Below are 21,681 nucleotides of genomic sequence, written 5' to 3'. Positions count from 1 at the left end.
TTTCCAAAATTTGTTATTTTTTGTCTTTTTAATTCTAGCCATTCTGACATGTGTACGGTGATATCTCATTGTAGTTTTGATTTGCATTTCCCTAATAATAAGTGGTGTTGAACATCTTTTCATGTGCCTATTGTCCATCTGTATATCTTCTTTGGAAAAATGTCTGTTCATGTCTTCTGCCCATTTTTTGATTGTTTTTTTGTTTGTTTGTTTGTTGAGTTGTATGAGTTCTTTATACATTTTGGAAATTAACCCCTTGTTAGATATATGATTTGCCAACATTTTCTCCCAGTTGGTGGGTTGTCCTTTCAGTTTGTTCCTGATTTCCTTTGCCTTGCAGAAGCTCTTTAATCTGATGTAGTTCCACTTGTATACTTTTTCTTTTGTTTCTCAGGCCTGAGTAGACACAGTATTCAAAAAGATGCTACTAAGACTGATGTCAAAGAGTGTGCTGCTTATATTTTCTTCTAGGAGTTTTATGGTTTCGTGTCTTACATTCAAGTATTTAATCCATTTTAGGTTAATTTTTTGTATGGTGTAAAATAATGGTGTACTTTCATTCTTTTGCATGTGGCTGTCCAGTTTTCCCAACACCATTATTGAAGAAACTTTCCTTTCTCCATTGTATGTTCTTGGCTCCTTTGTTGAAGGTTAGCTATCCACAGATGTGTGGTTTACTTCTGGGCTTTCAATTCTGTTCCATTGATCTGTGCATATGACATGATTATAGGTATAGAAAACCCTAAAGAATCCACCAGAAAAACCATTAGAAATCATATAAAAACAGTAAAGTTGTAGAGTACAAAATCAACATAGAAAAATCAGTTGCATTTTTATACACTAACAATGAAATAGCAGAAAGAAAAATCAAGAGTACAATCTCATTTACAATCACAACAAAAGAATAAAATACCTACGAATAAATTTAACCAAGAAGGTGAAAAACCTGTACACTGACAACTGTAAGACATTATTGAAATAAATCTAAGAAGACACAAAGAAATGGAAAGATATTTCATACTCCTGTCCGTATTACCTAAAGCAATCTGCAGATTCAATGTGATCCTTATCAAAATCCCAATGAGATTTTTCACAGAAATAGAGCAAAGAATCCTAAAATTTATATGGAACAACAAAAAGCACCAAATAACCAAAGCAATCCTGAGAAAAAAGAACAGAGCTGGAGGTATCACACTCCCTGATTTCAAAATATACTACAAATCTGTAGTAATCAAAATAGCATGATACTGGCACAAAAACAGACATACAGATCAGTGGAACAGAATTGAGAGCCTGGAACTAAACCCACACATCTATGAACAGTTAATATTTGACAAAGGAGCCAAGAACATGCAATGGAGAAAGGAAAATCTCTTCAATAAATGACACTTGGAAAACTGAACAGCCACATGCAAAAAATGAAAGTAGACCACTATCTCATACTATACAGAAAAATTAACTGAAAGTGGATTAAAGACTTACCTGTAAGACCTGAAACCATAAAACTTTTAGAAGAAAACATACACAGTATGCTCTTTGATATTTGTCTTAGCAGTATCTTTTTGAATATGTCTCCTCAGGCAAGGGAAACAAAAGAAAAAATAAACAAATGGGACTACATCAAACTAAAAAGCTTTTGCATGGCAAAGGAAACCATCAACAAAATGAAAAGATAACCTAACAATTAGGAGAAGATATTTGCACATCATATATCTGATAACGGGTAATATCCAAAATGTATAAAGAAGTTGTACAACTCAACAACAAAAAAATAAACAATCCTATTAAAAATTGGGCAGAAGATCTGAACAGATATTTTTCCAAAGAAGACATACAGATGACCAACAGGCACATGAAAAGATGTTCAACATCACTAATTATTAGGGAAATGCAAATCAAAACCACAATGAGATATCACTTTACGCCTGTCAGAATGGCTATTTTTACAAAGACAAGAAATAAAAAGTGTTAGAGAGGATGTGGAGAAAAGTGAATGCTCGTGTACTGCTCGTGGGAATGTAAATTGGTACAGCCACTAAGGAAAACAGTATGGCGATTCCTCAAAAAGTTAAAAATAGGTCTACCATATGATCCAGCTATTCTACTTCTGGGTGTTTATCCAAAGAACACGGAAACACTAATTCGAAAAGATATATGCACCCCTGTGTTCATTGAAAGGTTATTCACAATAGCCAAGACTTGGAAACAACCTAAGTGCCCATCAACAGATGAAGGGATAAAGAAGATGTGATATATATATATACATATATCATTTGTATATATATATATACAATTGAATACTACTCAGCCATAAAAAAGATATAATATTGCCATTTGCAACAAGATGAATGGACCTTGGGGGTATTATGCTAAATGAAATAAGTCAGATGGAGAAAGACAAATACTGTATGATTTCACTCATATGTGGAAGATAAACAAGCAAACACATTGATATAGAGAACAGTTTGGTGGTTAGCAGAGGACAAGAGGGTTGTGAGGAGGGCAAAAGGGGTAGTGGGGCACATCTGTACGGTGACAGATGGAAACTAGACTTTTGGTGGTGAACATGATGTAGTCTGTACAGAAGTCAAAATATAATGATGAACACCTGAAATTTATATAACGTATAAACCAAAGTTACCTCGATAATAAAAAGAAAGAATGGTTGCTTTTCATTTTAAGGTTATGGAGAACATGGATTCTACATCTTAGAAAATTTCAGAGAAAAAATAAAACATGAATAAATGAAAATAATGTATCCAGATTATAGGGTGTACTATCTGCTCACAGAAATGTAAAACTTATGACCATAAAAAATGTTTAGCAGTGATCTTTTGGTGTTTATTTTTTTTTCTTTGATTTTTTTATAACTTAGGATGGGTGGACACAGCAAGGGGGTGGATTTTGAAGTGAGGAGTTCAAAGAGTCTTAAGGCATAAACTCTCCATTTACTGAAGAGTTGAGCAGTTTGATGTTCCTTTAAATGAGTCTTTCAGGAGGCTACCTGGGTTCTCCAGAGTCTCAAGAAGGTAGACTGTCAGAGTATGAAAGTTATTCTGGTCCAAATCTCTCCCATTTTATAGAGGGAAACACTGAGTTCCAGAGGGACTGTTCCAGAGTGCTCCAGAGGGCACGTGGAGTAACTTGCCCAAGGATGTGCATAGAGTTGATGGCAGAGCCCACTGAATGGCCAGGTTTTCTGGCTCCTGCCTCCCTATCTTTCTGTGGCCCTCGCTGGGTCCTGGCATTCGGGAGCTCCTCTGCTTAGCACTCCTGTCCTCTCCTTCTTGCCTATGCAACTCCCTCAGGCATCTCAAACACACTTCCAACTCTGCTCAGCAGAGAAGGAGTGTGTGTGAGAGGCCAGCACAGGCCTCGTGCATTCCATCCACACCCATGGAGGTCCTGGGACCAGGAAGGAGGGGAAGGGGAGGTTTATGGGCAAGTTAGGAAGACAGGCATGGGAAGGGAAATATTACTGCTGTGTCAAACTGACATTATCTTTATTTTACATGTATAAAAACTATCCACAAAAAAGTAAAATGACTTTTTTTTAAAACCACAAAATTATTAAGTGGTATAACCAGTATTGAACCCTAGTAAATTGAGTCCGGAGCTCTGTGTGTCAGTGTTATATAAGTAACCTCCAAGTAAATGAAGGTAGAAATGTTCAAAGAGAAATACAAATGTCCAAAAGAAATCCATTGTGCAATGCCTTTAGGAAATGTTCACAAGTTCTAGTCAATAGTGTTGGATGATGGGAAATCTTCACATTTGCCCCGTTACTGGCCATGGGTCATTTGACATGTGTTGTAAAATTGGACAAAACTTAAAATTAGGACATTTACTTGACGCAGATGAATCAGGAAACAGCATTTCCTAGAGGAAAAAAGTACAAAAACAGCAATATTTTTAAAAGCCTGCTTTGTTTGGATTATGTTATGGTTTTATCTGTTGTAAAAATAAGATATAATAGAATACACATGACCTTTGAAAACATAAAGATGAAAAATTCCTGTCTTTTATGTCGTCAATTTTGGGCTAGAAAACAAAATAATATTTACTCATGTATTTTATAGATTTCAAATATTCCAACATCTATATTTTATTATTTGAGTCATTTGATTCTCTTAGATATTTAGTGGGCATGATATATATAAATAAATTTTAGTGTTTTTCTGAAGTTCACAGTGCGAAAGGGAGAGGATGGTAAACCTTAGGAAAACTAATCAGATATTTTTGCTGTTTTCCTGAGACTCAGTCAAGTAGAAGAGAAGCTTTTGCATAGTCACAGATTTTATATATATATATATCCATTTCTCAAACAGGCCTGTTAATGCTGTGATTCATTTGAACAAAAGAATTATGTTTGACCAATGAACATCTTAGAGAACATGCTATGATGGAAATTGTAGGGAGCAACTGAGAGAAACTTCTGTACAATTTTTAAAATTATAAATGTATTATTTAGTTAGCAAATAAAAAAGAAAATACATCCTACAACCACACAGTACATATGACCACTTAATATTGTTGCATATTTCCTATCAGAATTAACCATGTTTATTAATTAATAGACTATGTAAACTACTTTGCTCTTTCCAGGACAGGGTAATAACTTTTTCTTTAAGCATACTTTCACACTAAGCATGTGTCATGTTGTTTTCATCAAGTACTTTTTAATAGACAAAAATAAAAGATCACTTTACTTTTAATGTTATTGATTTCAGTAAGAAAAGGCATTTTTTCCATATGAAAAGAAGCATTTCTCTAGAAATTCCTTATATAGGTCCTTCACTCATTTTTCTATTGGACTTTGTATATTTTTATTAAAATATTGTTTTATGTATTTTATGTTAAACAGTAATTTGTCTATCTTATATGCTGAGATTATTTTTGCTATTATTTTATTTTTTCCATTTTTTTATCCTTTCATTTTTATACACATTTCAAAAATTATTCTGTTATGTCTGTCTTTGAAAAAGTTATTTTTCTGTTGGCTTTCACTTAAAATGCTTAAAATAAGGTTCCTTATGTTGAGATTAGATATGAACCAACATTTACCTTTAATATTGAAGGTTTCTAAATATTTAATTCTTTGAGCCAAATAGAATTTATTTTTCTATATCTGTGAGACAAGAAACGAATGGGATTTTTTTTCTAAATACTTTATAAACTCTGCTAACACTAGCTGTATTTATAATTCACCTTTTCTCTGAAGATATGTCATTGCATCTTCCATATCTACCAAATTCTTATATATACTAGCCCGGTCCCTGGGCTGTCTGTTTTATTTCATGAATCTAGTTCTCTCTGCTTTGCAGTAAACCAGAATTTTAATTATTGTATTATCATTTATTTTATAATAAATTAATTTAGCTATATAATAATTATTTGTTGTTGTGGTTGTGCCTCTGTTACTCTTATTTAGTGTATTCCCTGCTTATTACAGCTCTATGACCTGCAAGATGAAACTGTCTGTTGTTCATATTCCTTTTACATTTTGCCCCATTTAAATGGTTCGGGGAAGCATCATTAAAAAAGCATCATTAAAAACAAAAAACAAAGTCTTTGTGAGTGATTTAAATCAATAAAAGTATGTTTTTCACTCATCCTCCGTGTCCTTTGCAGGTTAGCGGGTTGAGTGGTGGTGTGTTCTTCTGCAATCAGTGAGGGTCTGGGCTACTGAAGACCCCATCTTGATGCGGGCTTCTGCAATAGCCAAGGTGGATAAAGGAGACCTAGTGCCTCTTCCACTGTCTCTTAAATCTTCTCTCCAGGAGAGACATACATCCTTTTGCTCACGTTTCAAGTCATATGATCACACCTAACTTCAATGTGCAGGGAAATATAATCCTGCTGTGTCTGAACAGGAGGAAATCTGAAGTTTTTGCTAAAGAGCTTGCTCTTCAGGTCACCAAGCATTCAGTTCATTCTTCTTCAAAGGTAAGACACACTCACTCATAACCTGAAAGAAACAATGCAGATTCAAGCTGCAAGTCTAGATTCTCTAGATGTTCATGCTGGTTTCTTCATCAGCACATGATGTGCACTGGTCTACAGGATGTCTAAAATGTGTTTCCTCTTGATTCAGAAATTTAAGAGATAAAAACCAATTGATATGTTTCCAAAGTCCACTATACATTGATACAATGGTGGAACAAGGACAGGATAACCAAAATATACACTTTCTCAGAAATAAGTAATGATTATAATATAAGAGACTCAGCAATCATGTATGTGTGTGTATCAAATGTATGTGTTTATTCCTAGTGGACAGTATGTCGCATATCAACGTAGTTGTCCAAATATGTAAAATCTCCAAATTCTAGAAAAATTGAAGGTGGATTTGAGCTCCAGAATCTGAAGAAATCATTTATGCCATGAAGGACATAACTTTTGCTTCTTTGATTGTTTTCCAGATTCTTTTCTCTTGATAAGAATTGCATGCAACCCTAGAGTTAACTTTTAAGATAATCCCTTATCAATATTAGAAAAGAGATGTTTGTGCATCTGTCACATGCTCCTTTTTTTTCCTCCTGTTTCTACTATTTATGCTGTTGACTCTATTCACTGCTGGTCATCTCCTAATTATCCTGGACGCTGTACATTGGATGGGATACGGTGTCAACCACATAGGAGCTAGTAGAAACATAAATGTGGATCAGAACAAACTAAAATTATATTCTATTACACAAAATTTTAAGAGTATATGATATTCACTGCATGGAAATAAAAAACATTAAAGGGAATTTAAAAAGTCTGTAAGTTTGAATTTCTTAGATTTTCATGACATTTCATATTAATAGAGGCTTGTCATTCCCACGATCTGTTACTTTCATCTTAGGAATACATGTTCCATTGATGAGTCATTCAGCCCAAAAGAACATCCCATATGGTCAAATAGTCAGTTGTGATGTTTGGCATTCTATTCATCAAAGAAGATTCTGGGTAGTAGAGCAGAGGAATTCAGGAATACGGGATCCACACAGAAGTTTAGAATAGGTATTTCCTTCACCTAGATTGACTTCTGTTTCTTCTAACCACCGTGGTTTATATGCATATGATTTTTTAATTTCTTATTTTCAAAGAATAAATCATTAATTCTCAAAGAAAATAGAGAATAAAAAAAAGACAGAATAACATTTTTTGAAAAGTTCCATTAATTCTAAAGCTATATCAGTTACGGTGGACTTGAACATGCTTCTTATCATTCAGGGTAGTGATAGGTTCTTTCCTTTATTGCATCTTTTTAAGTTGTGCTTATCTCAATCCCGTGGTAGTTAACATCGTAGACTGTTCCTGAGCAACCAGTGTAGGCTCCTAAAGACTGTTCATAAGTCCATTAACGTGAAATTTAATATAATGCAGATATATATTTAAAATTAGCAATAAAATTTCAGATGTTCATTATAGTAGTTTTAATTCATACTTGATTCATATTGCATCTTTTCAACTATTGCATTAAAAATTTCAAATATTCCGTTTAGGTTTTTTCTTTTGTCATATATAAGTTTTACAGCTTTATTCAATATACAATAAGTTGAAAATATGTAAAGTATACAATTTGATAAGTTTTGACATATGAATAGACTTGTGAAACCATCACTAAAGTCAAAAATACTAATTCAGAAATCTCCCTAAAAAATCTCTGTAATACAAACAGTAACAGTTAAATCTTAAATGAAATTAAAGCCCCTAGTAGGGTTTGTCATCACGTTTTTCAGGCGTTTCTTAGAGATTTCAGATTTTCCAAATTGTAAATAGTGCATGATTTAAGCATACGCTGCCTCTGCAAGATGAAGGAAGTTTCTCCATAATGGTAGTATACATCACCTAATTCTAAATTGTGAAATTATATGGGTAAAAAATCACAATAACATGGATATAGGTCATTTAAATGATTGGCCCCAACTCAAATATCCCTCTCCCCATTTAACAAAAGGTATTCATGACTATTTTAATCTCAAATGGATTATGAAAAGTTGTAAACATCTAAAATACATGGAAGTAAAATGAAAATTTATTGAAATCTCCAGTAGAAAATATTACAAAAGAAGCACAATTTTATGACATTAACCAAAGATATGTTAAAAATCTCAAAGCATGCAAAAATTTTAATTTTATCAATTTTTTTTTGTTTTGTGAGGAAGATCAGCCCTGAGCTAACATCCATGCCAATCCTCCTCTTTTTGCTGAGGAAGACTGGCCCTGGGCTAACATCTGTGCCCATCTTCCTCCACTTTATATGGGACACCACCACAGCATGGCCTGACAAGCAATGCATCGGTGCGTGCCTGGGATCTGAACCTGGGCCGCCAGCAGCGAAGCACCCACACTTACCTGCTACGCCACCAGGCCTGCCTCTCAATTTGAATTTTGAAATGACAAACGTATATACTTGACTAGAGAACAATTTAAGTGCCAAAGAGTAATAGTGGCCCTTAGAAAAACTGATGGATGTTTTGAATATATGAAACCCCAACATATATTTCCAAAAGTATTATCTTTCTTATAGTGTTAGGAAAAATAAATGTGAAGTGATGGAGGACACATTTTGTTATCATATAATTTTGCTGAAAAAACTAAAAGCAAAAAGTATTTGATTGTTTCTAAGAATATGTGCATAATTGCAAGTACTATGCATATTTCAAAAATATTATATAAAATAAATTTCCAACCTGTTTTGTTTAATTTTGAAATTCACACTCCAAATCATTTTAAAAAAGTATTGATACTAAGTTTCAAAATAAGGATGCATGTTATCTTCAATCCCTTCTAGTAACTTTTGAAATTAAAGAAAAATGAGATAGTAACAAATTTTCTGTGATCTTCTTCTAGGTTTTATTCTCGGATTGGACTAAAATTCTGCTTTCCCCATATCTGCACAAAGTAGGAGACTTTAAAAAAACAATATATAAGAAACACTGAGGTCAGTCTGATGTAAAAAAAGTATATTTCTAACTTCATGAATCATGAGCTAAGTAATGAGTATGTAGTTCCATGAATGGTGATGAGTAGGTTGATTGCGTGAATAGAGATGAATAAATGAGCAAATATGTAGATTGGTAGGAGAATGTATGATACATTCTTTTAAAAAGTAAAATAAGAAAGTGATAAGTCAGAGGGAGAAGGTCAAATACCGTATGATCTCACTTATTAGGTAGTAGATAATATCAACGACAAACACATAGAGACAGAGATTGGATTGGTGCTTACCAGAGGGCAAGAGGGGAGGAAGGAGGGTGAAAGGGATAATTAGGCACATGTGTGTGGTGATGGATTGTAATTAGTATTTGGGTGGTGAACATGAGAACATGATGTAATCCATGCAGAAATAGAAGTATAATGATATATACCTGAAATTTATACAATGTTATAATAAGCCAATGTTACCACAATAAACAAACAAACAAAAAGTGATAATGAAGCAAAGACTATTTTGTATTTTCCAACTCATTAAAAACCTCAGCTTTTGACTGCAAGCCACTGAAAACCAGTTATAAGTTGTTCTTGAGCCAGAAAAAGACTATACAATTAAATTGTACACTGATTAGCATAGGGCATCCACATGTTCGTTCTGGAAGAAACTCACTTAATTCACAAACAGGAGATGGTATTTGAGGCACTGTGGTGGTATTCTCTTTGCTTAGAAATGAAAAGGAAATGAAATTTAAAAATCATGGTTTTCTGAGCAATGTAAAGATTTTGAGATTTATTCTTTGTTCCTTTTTTTCTTACATTCCTTTTCTTCTTAATACTTTGTGTTTTACCATTATCCTGACTGGTCTAGTATTCTAATATCTTAATACTTTTTTTCTTTCTCATCCTTGCATCATGCTTCTATTGTCTCCATTATAATAAAATATTTATTAATTTTTCTTTCCAAAAAAGCAAATAGAATAAAATGCTTCTTTTCATCTGAATTTAAATTTTAAAAAAGAACAAATCACCATTTATCTTCCAAAAAAATGTGTTAAAAATTAAATATAAACATTACAGGAAATACCACTATCTTGGAGTGAGTTACTATTCCAGATCATGATGTTTGTTATTTTCAGAAGTAAATAATATGAAATATTGACTATTGCCTCTCAATAGGTAATAGTAGCTTAAAATCCTCTAGTTCAAGAGAAATCACTTAAAAGAAATAAATTAATTGATGGGACTATGACCTGAATGTGAAAGCAAATAGATTGAATTCACTGAACTAACTCCTTCTTACTATTTAATTTTGAGTAACACTGGTAAGATATGAATACCACATTATTATTACAAAATAAAGATATTACATATAAAGCCAAAGGCCTATTTCTCTATAAATCTTAGTCTTATACAGGCCACTATTGCTACCATTTGCATACATATTAATATATATAGTATGTAATAATTATATAATAATATAATCATATTTATGAATATACGAAAATATATAAATATAATGCTATTATTCTATGATGTTAATGTGTATTAATATATTTATATATACATTAACGTACACATTTGTATATACATTGGAAGGACAATGATTGGATATGTTACATGTAAATATGAAATATTAAGGAATAAAATGCAGTCATTAAAGTGAATAAGGCAGGTTTGTATGAATTATCAAGAAATATGTCAATTATATGTTAAGTGAAAAAAACAATTTGCAAAAAATCTTGTAAAGTGTGTTTTTAAAAAAATTTAAATTAAATATTTCCATACATGCTGTGAATGTGTATGCACAGAAAAGTTCTGAGAGATGCATACTTCACTGTTAATCATGATTTTTCAATTCTATCTGGACCATAGAGAGGTCTCAATAAAAATTAGCTATATTTGGGTTGGAGAGAGAGTGATAAGGAAAGTCTCCATTTCTATAACTTCACCTACTGTACAATTTTTATTTTTATAACAATCATTTATAATTTTATAATTTTAAAAATAATTTTATAAATTTTATATTTTCAATTTTATAACTTTTATAATTACCAATAAAATGCAATTATTTTAAAAATATAAAGAAATATTCAGTTCTTTTTAAGCATGTGGTATGTTCTTAATTTTTTCACATAGAAATTCTTTTATTTTGATTTATTCAAATGCATCAGCTCCATGTCTTATGATTTTTGTTTTTAGAATTTTGAACTTCTAGGTCATATACATTATCATTTATTGATTCTATTAACTTTTATTAACATTTTTGAAAATTTATCTTTTATTAACTTTAAGTTCATTAATTTTTACTTCTACATTTAATTTTCGAATCCATGTGGAGTCTAGCTTTGCACATTTTGCTAGCTAGAAATTCAGTTTCACTTTCTATGTATAATTTGCACGTTTCCCAAAACCAACTTTCTGCTCTATCTCTCTGTTTTTCTCTCCCTCTCTCCTTCCTTTTCTCTTTCTTCACTTTGTGCTATATCTTAGTATCCAGTAAGCAAGTCTTCTATCTTTGCTCCTTTTTTCCATGTTGACTTAGACTTTCATGGAAATGTATTCTTTTAAGTAAATATCAAAATACATGAATTGAGCTATTCAAAAGTCTAACTGAAATATTTATTGTCATTGCAATGAATTTATGGAAAACTTGGAGAGAATTGATATCTTTATAACTTTAAATCCTCCTATCCAAGCGCATGAGATATTTCTGTAGTTATTAAAGTTTTATTTATTTTTTTAATATAATTTTAAATTTTCTCTATAGAGACATTTTAAACTTCATTTTATATTTTAAGCTTGATTTCTAGATATTTTATAGCTTTTGTTGCTCTTCAGGAGAGATGTTAATGATATTTGTAGTCACATTCAAAGACGTTGAAAATGATTTTGTATTAAAAATGCTGAAATCATTTGTCTTAATTTCAGATTGTATTTTTTACATAAATGTTTATATCATCTCTAAATAATAATAGCTCATATTTTTCCTTCTCATATGTATATATATATATAATTTAATTTTCTTTTCTAGTTTATGTGTCTGATATTTAAAAGGAATGTTCATAAATTATCTCCACTCAGGATAGCAGATTTTTAAAAGTTCTCCCTGTCCTAAATAATTTATCTATGGTTCTTAGTTGCTAAGACTTTTAAAACCATAATTGAGGTTTTTAACACCATCAAATATTAATCCCTCTTCTATTGAGATAATTCATGTAATTTTTTTTCCATTAGCCTATTAATTTAGTTAAACATAACATTATTCTAATACATCATTGGATTCAGTTAGCTAATATTTAGGGTTTTCACATCTAGTTATAACTGAAATAGGCTCTTTTACTGCCTCTTTTTCTAACTTACAATCAAGATTCTATTTGATTTTAAAATGAAATAAAGAGCTTTCTTATTTATATTTTCTGTAAAGTTGTTTAAGAAAAGAATCATCTGTTCCTTAAAAGTCCAAGGGACTGTATTTGTAAAAATATCTGGAACTTATTTCATTTCTTTTCTTTCTTTTTTGGAAGGAGATATAATTTCTATTTCCTTAATATTCATTGAAATATCCACATTTTCTGTTTCTTGATTATCTAATTTTGATACAGTGCACTTTTACAAGAATTTTATACCTAATAGTTGTTTCTCTTATAATTTTAATATTTGAAATACCTTTGGTATCTAAAGATTTTTCCTTTTTTATTTTGAATTTTGTTGATTTTTATGTCTACTATTCTTTCTATTTATCAATTTTTGAAAAACTATTAACAGTATTTCCAAATAACCAAATTTAGTGTTATGTTTGCTGTTTATTATTGCTGTTTTGTATTTCATTGATATGTCTTTATCTTATACTATTCTCATTTTTGTTTGAGATGGATCTCATGCTCTTTTATCTCAAGTTGTCGAATTGAGTCCTTTATCTGTTCTTTATTTTTCTGTTTTCTAATAGATATATTTAGTAATTCCAAAAATCTTGATAAGCACAATACAGTTTCCATTGAGTTCTCATATGATATCATTTCCATGGTGATCTTCTTTTAAACTAAGGATTGTGTAGTACATTTAGTTTCTAAACTTAAGATATTGTTTTCATTATTTTGATATTGATGTTTTATTTTATTGAATTTTAGTCAATAATCAATATATTCAATTATAGCTATAGAAGTTATTGAAGTTGTTTTCTGCAAATAAACTTACTAATATGTTCATTTATTTTGACTTATGTCTTTTGTTGCTTTATATATTTTAAAAATAAATGTTTATGGTTCTTTTAGGAGGAAAAGGGCCTGGCCCGTGGCAGAGTGGTTCCAGTCCTGTGAGCTTCACCTTGGTGGCCCAAGTTCCCGGGATGGATCCCAGGTGTGGACCTACACCACTCACCAGCCATGCTGCGCATATAAAGTAGAGGAAGATTGGCACAGGTGTTAGCGCAGGGTGAATCTTCCTCAAGCAAAAAAAAAGGAAGATTGGCAATGGATGTTAGCCCAGGGTGAATCTTCTTCAGCAAAAAAAAAAAAAAAAAAACGTATAAAACTTTCCATTTTTAGGTAAATTCTATTTTGTCAAATATTAAGTATGCTGTGCTCTTTATTGTTGTTTTTGTTCATATTCATACTGAGGTTTTTTTTATTATTTTAATTTCAACTGTTTTTAGTCTTAGTTATGTAGTAGAAATCATGTTATCTATGCTCTCAAATAGCCATATTCTACAGGTTGATTACTTGTTAATGGTGCAATTTGTCTTCCTATTCCTTGCATTTCCTAGGAATTGGTATTTTGATTTTGAGTGTTAAGTTAACTGAGTCAAGTTAATTTTAGGTATTATTGGAAAATATATATATTCTTTAGCTTGTAATCCTTGAAATTTGAATATTCAGAAGAGCAGAGGATAGGAGATAGTTGATTTCCCACACATGTTTTCATCAACTACTTTCCCAAGAGGATCTTAGCACTGCTTTGGTGTTATACATCTTATTCCCCATGATGAGGGCTATTGCTGCTTATTTCCATCTTATAATCCAAGTGGGGAAGACAGTGTCCTTTCCAAGAGCAGAAATTTAATGTCTCTTCCAATATATCGTCTTTCTGATAAGCCCATCGCCAAGCATCCCTAACTGCAGGTACATACCCCTCCTTTTATACCAGTTCAGAGAACTTTAGTTTTTACAAGTGCTTCTCACAGTTATTTGTAGTTCCTTAGTTTCATGCTTAGCTATCTTCTGTATAGTTTCTACAGAACAAATTATGGTGAAAAGAGCCATCAGTCTAAGCCAGCTCATATCTCTCCAGGAAGTAAGAGTACCTACCTAAATTTAATTTCAGGATGGTCTCTTCATCAGCATCTTTTGTAGATTCAATCTTTTGTGTACATATGGGAGCTATATATATATATAGCTTTTAGCTATATAAAACGTGAATTTTTTTAAGTGTTAGCAGGCGTTACCTTAAATGTTGTCAAATGTAGGTTGTAAATTAATTCAAGAAACAACCATCTTTGAAGAAATCAATAATTAACATTATCCTAATTAAATGTGTAGACACATGTAAGTGTATCTATAAAACTTGCAGTAACTTGTGAATAGAAGCATAACAGATAACAAATTATGCACTAATAATAGTTATAAAATTTTTGTTTTTTAAAAATCCCACTCTGTTGGGTTAATCAGGTAAAGCATTCTCCAGACATAAGAACATATTTTTGTAAATATCTCATGAAGTAAGAAGGAAAACAGTTTTCTCTTCAAATAGATATTTAATCAGCTTTAATTTTAATTATATCTATAAATCCAAGCTATTTTTGCCTTGTAGGATTATTGTCCTTTTCTTTAGAAACCACAGTATTGATTGAAGTGATAGAGATTATAAAAGGTAATACAATGAACCCTCATATATTTGCAGTTTATGACCTTTATATAGTCCAAAATTTTATTCTACTTGATGTAATGAATGAATCTTGATTCTTAAATGTTTTATTTGCCATTTTATACAGATTAAACAGGAAGAAAATAGAAACTTTACAAATGCACTACAGTTCATCAATACATTCCAACCTCAAACCATTTGCTCACCATTCTATACTATTTATGTCTTTCCTCTTATCTATAAATCAAAATAACAGAAAAACATCAACTTTCACGACATTATATGTCAGTTTTATTCAAGAGACACAGATTCATATAAAAACGTGCCAAAGCTGCAATTAAAAATTGGACCAATGTTGTTCATTTAATTTATCTTTGCTCACTGACTTTATTGTAAGATGATACTTCAGGATATATATATGTAACCAAACAGTGATTTATGAGTAAGTGGCAAAATGAACATTTAAAATGCTTTAAATAAGGTAATCATGTATTACAAAAAGCACCGTTAGTGTTGAATTTGTGGTCATTGAAAGAGTGGCTCACCTATATAACTGTCAACTCAAAGCGAACTTCTATCTACTCTACAGGGAATCTGATCACATGTATCTCAGAGTAGCCTAAAAGTGAGGCGATATCAAAACAATGTGCAAGGAAGGTTGTGAATATTAATATCTAAATATACATCATCTCATTTTTATATTTCCTACTGCTCAGGGCCATCCCAATTCTAAGAGGCAAATGTTGTCATAGTAGAGAAGGCCAGTAGGAAGTATACTGTTGGTCTTATCAAATGGCAGATCTTAGATGAAGAGATAATACCAACTATTACATATATTAATTATATATATATTTATATGTATCGTATAATGTGTGTTAATATTTCATTGAATTCATATATCATCTATGTTGTATAAGCAGTCCAACACCAAAGATCACGGCCTTAACGACCAGAGTATGCTAAAGATATTGATGTTTTCATAAGAATTCGATTCATAATTAGTAAGCACTGGCTAAAGTGAGCCCCATTGATCTCTTTTGTTTTGCCTTCAGAATTTCCCAGTTTCTAACTCTCAGTTCCTCTCTGTTGATCTTAGCCGTTTATACGTATATATGTATGTGTTGGTAGTAAGGAGACAAAATATACTAACTTTCTACCCTCTATTGTTAGATATCAGAAGCTTCTCATTAAGAACTATCATCATTTTCTAGTCTAGGGTAACCAACTATTCCAGTTTTTCCAAGACTAAAGGAGTTCCCAGATGCAGGACCTTCAGTTTTTTGTTTTATAATTTTATTTATTTATGTTTCCCCACAGAAGCCCCAGTAGATAGTTGTATGTCATAGTTGCACATCCTTCTAGTTGCTGTATGTGGGACGTCGCCTCAGCATGGCCAGAGAAGCGGTGCGTCGGTGCCCGCCCGGGATCCTAACCCGGGCCACCAGCAGCAGAGCACGCGCACTTAACCACTAAGCCACGGGGCCGGCCCAGGACTTTCAGTTTTAAAGTCAAGAAAAAAGTTCCAGGAAAACCAGGATGAGTTAGACATTCCATCTTTATGTTTTGCTGTGCGTAGTAGAAAAGCAGTGGACTTTCCTAACCCAGTCCTCCTCCACACACATTTAGTAGTTGTTTGTTTAAGTTGTGGAATAAGCTAATGTATCTTCTAATATGGAGATATTTACTAGATATTTCTAGTATGGAGATGATTTACATTAATATCTGAAGTCTTTAGAATAAATAAATCTTCTCTCTTGTTTAAATATTTGCACACAAAAAAAATCCCATGTTTTAGATGCATTCACAAGTTACCATACACAGGCTTCAATAGTAAGGATTTTGTTCTTAAGAGACTTTAAGGAAATTCCTAAAACCTGTCAGATGACCAGTGTTAACCCTTTCTCCACGGAGGCAACTGTTCCTATAAGCCTTTGTATATCATCCTTAATTTCCATTTAAGAGTCATAAATTTCAAGTTACACTCCTTTCCAGAGCTGACAAATTACGCTAGCTCATTGCTTTCTTGTGTTCAACTAGAGAGCCATATATCTTGCACTTGGATGGCTGCATGCTGAATGGCCATCGGGTAATAATAATAATGCAAAATATATAAGAGTGTGTTTTCAGTGATACACAGGGTGAAATATGGGTAAAATTCCTCCTGCCAGTAACAGCACGTATGCTTGAAGTAATAGCTCTTTCAGCCTACGGAGAATGGATCTTTATAATGTTTAATTCTAAATCATCAGATGATGGGCTCTCAATCTTGACAGAGCTCATGGTATGCATAGAGAAATCCCTTCTTTTGATAAGGTCATCTTATGCACACTGCACAGCTGAAGAACATTTCAAACCCCCTAATGATTACAATTGCAATTATTATCTGTGATTTATGTCTATGTGTGTATGTTCCTGCATGACTCTCTTATAACTAGTATGTTGTTTAGGCATGTGTTTGGTGACAGGACTTGCATTCTAGTTTCCTCAAGGCTGTATTATTTAAAAAAAAAGAAAAAATCAGTGCTATGAAACACTATGGTAATCATATGTGTATTCCACTCTCAGCACATAAACATATATTATGTAACTTTTCCAGACAAAGCTCTCCTACAGATTCTTGGGAGACCTCCTATGCAAGTATATAATAAATGAGAGGTAAATTTCAAACAAATAGCTTATTTTCATTTCCAATTCAGTCATCCATTATGTAGGTCCATTACGTTTTGGCTCCTGTGGAGCTGAGCACCGCAGGAGCAAAGAGTTGAGCAGCACTGACTACCATTCTGATTAGACCAGAAGCTGAGATGGGGTAATTTAAATAGAATAGGCTGGCCAATGGCTGGATGGAGGGAGTTGAATGAAGCAAGGAAGTCATTTACAGATTGGGCAGCATCACAAAGGCGAGGTTATCCAGGCTCAGTCCCTCATCCATAGCTCATGTGGTCTTCCTTGGAATAGTGTGGCTGTCGCCTGCTGTTAAAACTCACTTTGTTCTCTTGCACGTTAGCAAATAACATCTATTTGGAACTATTAGGATTTGGTACGGTTTCACTAAGGAAAAACCCCGCAGAGCTTTAAATAAGAAACTACACCTGACTTATCTAATTCTGTCTTCACATAATCTATACTCTGATAATTGGAAATCAAACAACAAATGTAAGAATGAAGGTTATTTAAGTTCAAGAGTTCAGAACAAATAACAATACGACCGTGATTCATGTTGCTGATGGAAGCAGAGATAATTACAGCAGATATTGGACAACTTTCTTCGCCTTTAGGAAAGCTGGGCAGTGAGAGAACTGAAGGACCAAGTTGAGAGTGAATCTTTGGTGGCAAGTTTAGACATTAGTAAATTTAACGATCCTGCTGATTCATTACAAATACTAGTAGTTCCTGTTGCTGAGATATGAATTTGAACATGAAGTAAATGTCAACACGTAGAAGAGGGTCATGTGGTGAGGGTTCAAGCCTGGGTGACTGCCCCTTCTCAGAGCAGCCCTGTGTGTCCCATTTAATGCAATGTTTTGTTGAACTCAAACAATAATGCTGTGGTGAAATTGGTATTACTATCCATATTATACAGATAAAAAAATGAGGAAATGTGCTATTGTGAATTTCATGGATTTGGACAATTACCGACGTCTTTGAAAATACTCTTTATTAATGGTATCAAAAAACATGTCAAAAATTACAAATTGTGTCTTCATCCTGGCAGTCTGATTTGAGTGCAGTATTTGGAAAATAATTTTTTTATCACCACAGAATGAATGACCAGTTCACTTTTCATTGAATCAATAGCACCATCATGTATATTGCACAAAATTTCATTTACTAGAGTTATTATAGACATTTAATATTAAGAAATATTAAATCCAAGAATTCATTAAATATTTTGGCTATAATTAGAACCATTTCAAAGGCTTTCTTTCATCATTTAAATATTCAGTTAATGCTAAACACTTGCTTTCTTAGGAAATACTGTGAAGCAAATGCTTTCCTACTCCTGTCTTTTAGTGTTCAGAATATAGTGTCCTTTTTGGAGATTTGTCTTTCTGAAATTAATAACTTCTTTTGTATGAAAAGTAAGTTCTAAAGATCAAATAGAGCATGTGCAGGTAGATAGAGCATGTGCAGGTAGATAGAGCATGTGCAGGTAGATAGAGCATGTGCAGATGGAATTTGGCCCTTAAGACAGAGCTTTGCCTAAATCCTGCTTTCAGAAAGCTGAAGGCAAAATGATCTTGTGCAAAATGTCTTTAGATGTCAATTTCCTCATCTAGTGCAGAGCACTATTCTGTACCTTAGGGTAAAACTGGCAGATCATCATCAACCCTGTTTTGGCCTCCTAATGCAAATTGAAAACATAAAATTTGGTGGGTATGGATTAAATTAATGATAGGAAAAACACACAGGCCTCTTTTATACTGTGAGATGTGAACATAAAGTTGACAATTATTACCAGAGTCTACTCTGGGGCCCTTTTACCATGAGTCGATTTATTTCATCTACTTTGTCTAGTGTGAAAGACATAGGCAACCTGCAAGGCAGCACACACTTGGAGCTAGCCCTTGACAAAATATACACAGTTGAAGGGAGAATACCCCCGTCTGTGACTTTGCCTTGCACTCTGATCCTATTATTGGAGGTGGCAGAGAAGAAAGATGTTTTCCAAAGAGCAGGTGCACACAGTAAACCAGCCAAAAGTAGGAATGTCTTGCGCAATAATGTATTAGTTTAACCAGTACTTTACGACTCTAAATCTCTAAGCAGAAAACTCCAACTTTCCAGGCGACCGCACTACGCTTCATAAATTAGTGTTAACATTATTTGTGACTCTTCTTACTGTGTATGTTTCCAAATATTGGATCCTAAAGTCCACTTTCCTTTTCTTATACTTACTAAAGCAAAACATCCATACAAGGAACAAAACTCCTCCTTTCCCTGGGCAGCACATATATTTTTTCTTTGTAATGGGCATATTAAAGCTAACCTTCACATCTGTTCTACTGTCTAATTACACATGGAAAGAAAAAAGCATAATTCACAACTGTACCATAAAACATAAGTTGTATATGATTTAAATTTGTGTGCAGTATACACTTTATTCCAGGCAGTATACATCTGTTATGTTATTCTCCTGTCATAGACATAAATCAACAGAGAATGTCTTTTCCTAGGGAAAAATCTTTTGCTGCCTTTTCCCCTATGTAAACAAAACATGGTTTTCCTCTACAAACAGAACTTTCATTTCATTCATTTTTAGAGCAAAGTTCAAATGACTCTATTGGTCCTGTGAGTTTTCTTTGATTCCAAGGACTAGCCCCAAACTTAAGACAAAAACAAAAACAAAAAAACAACCAAAAGCACTCAGACAAAAAAGTGGTCACTTCGTGAGAATTTTACAAACACCAAGTCACACAGAAGCCTTTTCTTTAGGAATCTTTTTTTAAAAACTTTGTATTTAAGGAAAGTTAACAGTTGAATTGGTTTAATGTGAAAACAATAGACCATGGCCATCAATAAATAAGCAAAATTTCTGATTCCATAGACTCAAATCGTGCTAATTATTCTGTGTTCAGTCCAATCAATTCATTGTTTCTCACACTGCCAAGAGTTGTTTCCTTGAATAAAGAAAATTTAGCCATAATATTTTAATTTTATTTGAAAATTAACTATTTCAAGTAAAGTATATAATTTATAGTGGAATTTGTTTTGGGATAGTAGAAATATCAGATAATTACATTCTTGTCTATGTAGTAGGTGTTTTATAAATGTGAATAAAATGAATAAATTGAACTGAAAAAATACATATCCGCCATCCATTTCATCCTCCCTGCCCCCATTGTCACTCTCATTGCCTTGCACATAGAGTTGTTTTACAAAGATGGCTACTTGACAAGTCTTTTTGTTCCAAAATCATTCCTCTAACACATTTTCTATGGTGCTCTGAGATTTATCATTCTCAATTACAATGTTTCTGTGATTAACTTCATTTTTCTTGCTCATCCAATGCTTGACAAATTGCATCCAGATCTTTTATTTTGGATTAAGGCATACCATAGATCCCTACCCTATCTTTATTCTCTTTCTAATTCTGGGAAATTTTTTAGTCCTTTTTAAGTGACACTATATACTATTCTATTTGGTCTTACCCCAAACTTTTTCTGTTTTCTCAATATCAAACTCCATCTCTGCTACTCTCGTAACTGACCTCTCTTAGTAGATTTTTAGACTGAGGCTATTTGAAAAAACTCCATCTTCTAATCTCAACATACCTGTTCCTTTTCTACTTCCCTCTGGGTTCAGAGAACTATCTTTTAATCTTGTTTACCAAAGCTAACCTATCTACCAAGGCTGTGAGTCTTTCCTCTTATCATGTATGACTTTTGTGTCTTCTAAAATCTCTTCCCTGCATCCTTCCAGTCCACTGAAAATATATTCTAGGGAACTTCATTCAAAAAACTAATAACAAGGAAAAATAAATGTATCTCCTTTCAAATTATGTTCCCATCAAGGGTGATAGACTCACCTCTCTACTTCTGTAATTATTGGAAATGTTAGTATACATTTATTGCCTCTGTATTATAATTATACCCAAATCCTAAGTCCCTTGCAGATTGACTTGATTCTCATCACTCTTCACAACTGCTCTTATAAATATAATAAAATCATTATTCTTAAGTTAACATTTATTGAGGGTTTTCTATGCCAGACATAAGCTAAAGCCTTCACATGGATTAATTAATTTAACTCACATATAGATAAGACATTGAAAGTGTAGATGGCTCAGAAAATCATCAAAGGACACAGCAGAGCTAGCAAGTTGAAAAACTTGGGTTTGAATCCAAGGTGTCTAATTCCAGAGCTTATATGCTAACTGACTTTTCTCTTTGAAAT

General features: G+C 32.7%; 1 long non-coding RNA gene across 2 annotated transcripts in view; it reads left to right on the top strand.

Moving 5' to 3' along the window:
* LOC147913478 (uncharacterized) overlaps positions 1–20,723 on the top strand; it is a 75,117-nt gene extending 54,394 nt beyond the window's left edge. The window contains exons 4-6 of one of the 2 annotated variants that reach the window (XR_015548752.1): positions 5,632–5,946; positions 8,842–8,932; positions 13,197–20,723. This is a non-coding gene — a long non-coding RNA (uncharacterized LOC147913478). The remainder of the gene's footprint in view (positions 1–5,631; positions 5,947–8,841; positions 8,933–13,196) is intronic. The other variant, XR_015548753.1, reaches the window with a different exon arrangement.
* The last annotated feature ends 958 nt before the right edge of the window (positions 20,724–21,681 follow it).

This window comes from Ceratotherium simum, chromosome 27 (assembly GCF_057802395.1).
Source record: "Ceratotherium simum simum isolate JZ-2026a chromosome 27, ASM5780239v1, whole genome shotgun sequence".
Classification (NCBI taxonomy): domain Eukaryota; kingdom Metazoa; phylum Chordata; class Mammalia; order Perissodactyla; family Rhinocerotidae; genus Ceratotherium; species Ceratotherium simum.
This window is presented reverse-complemented; position numbering and strand designations above follow the sequence as displayed.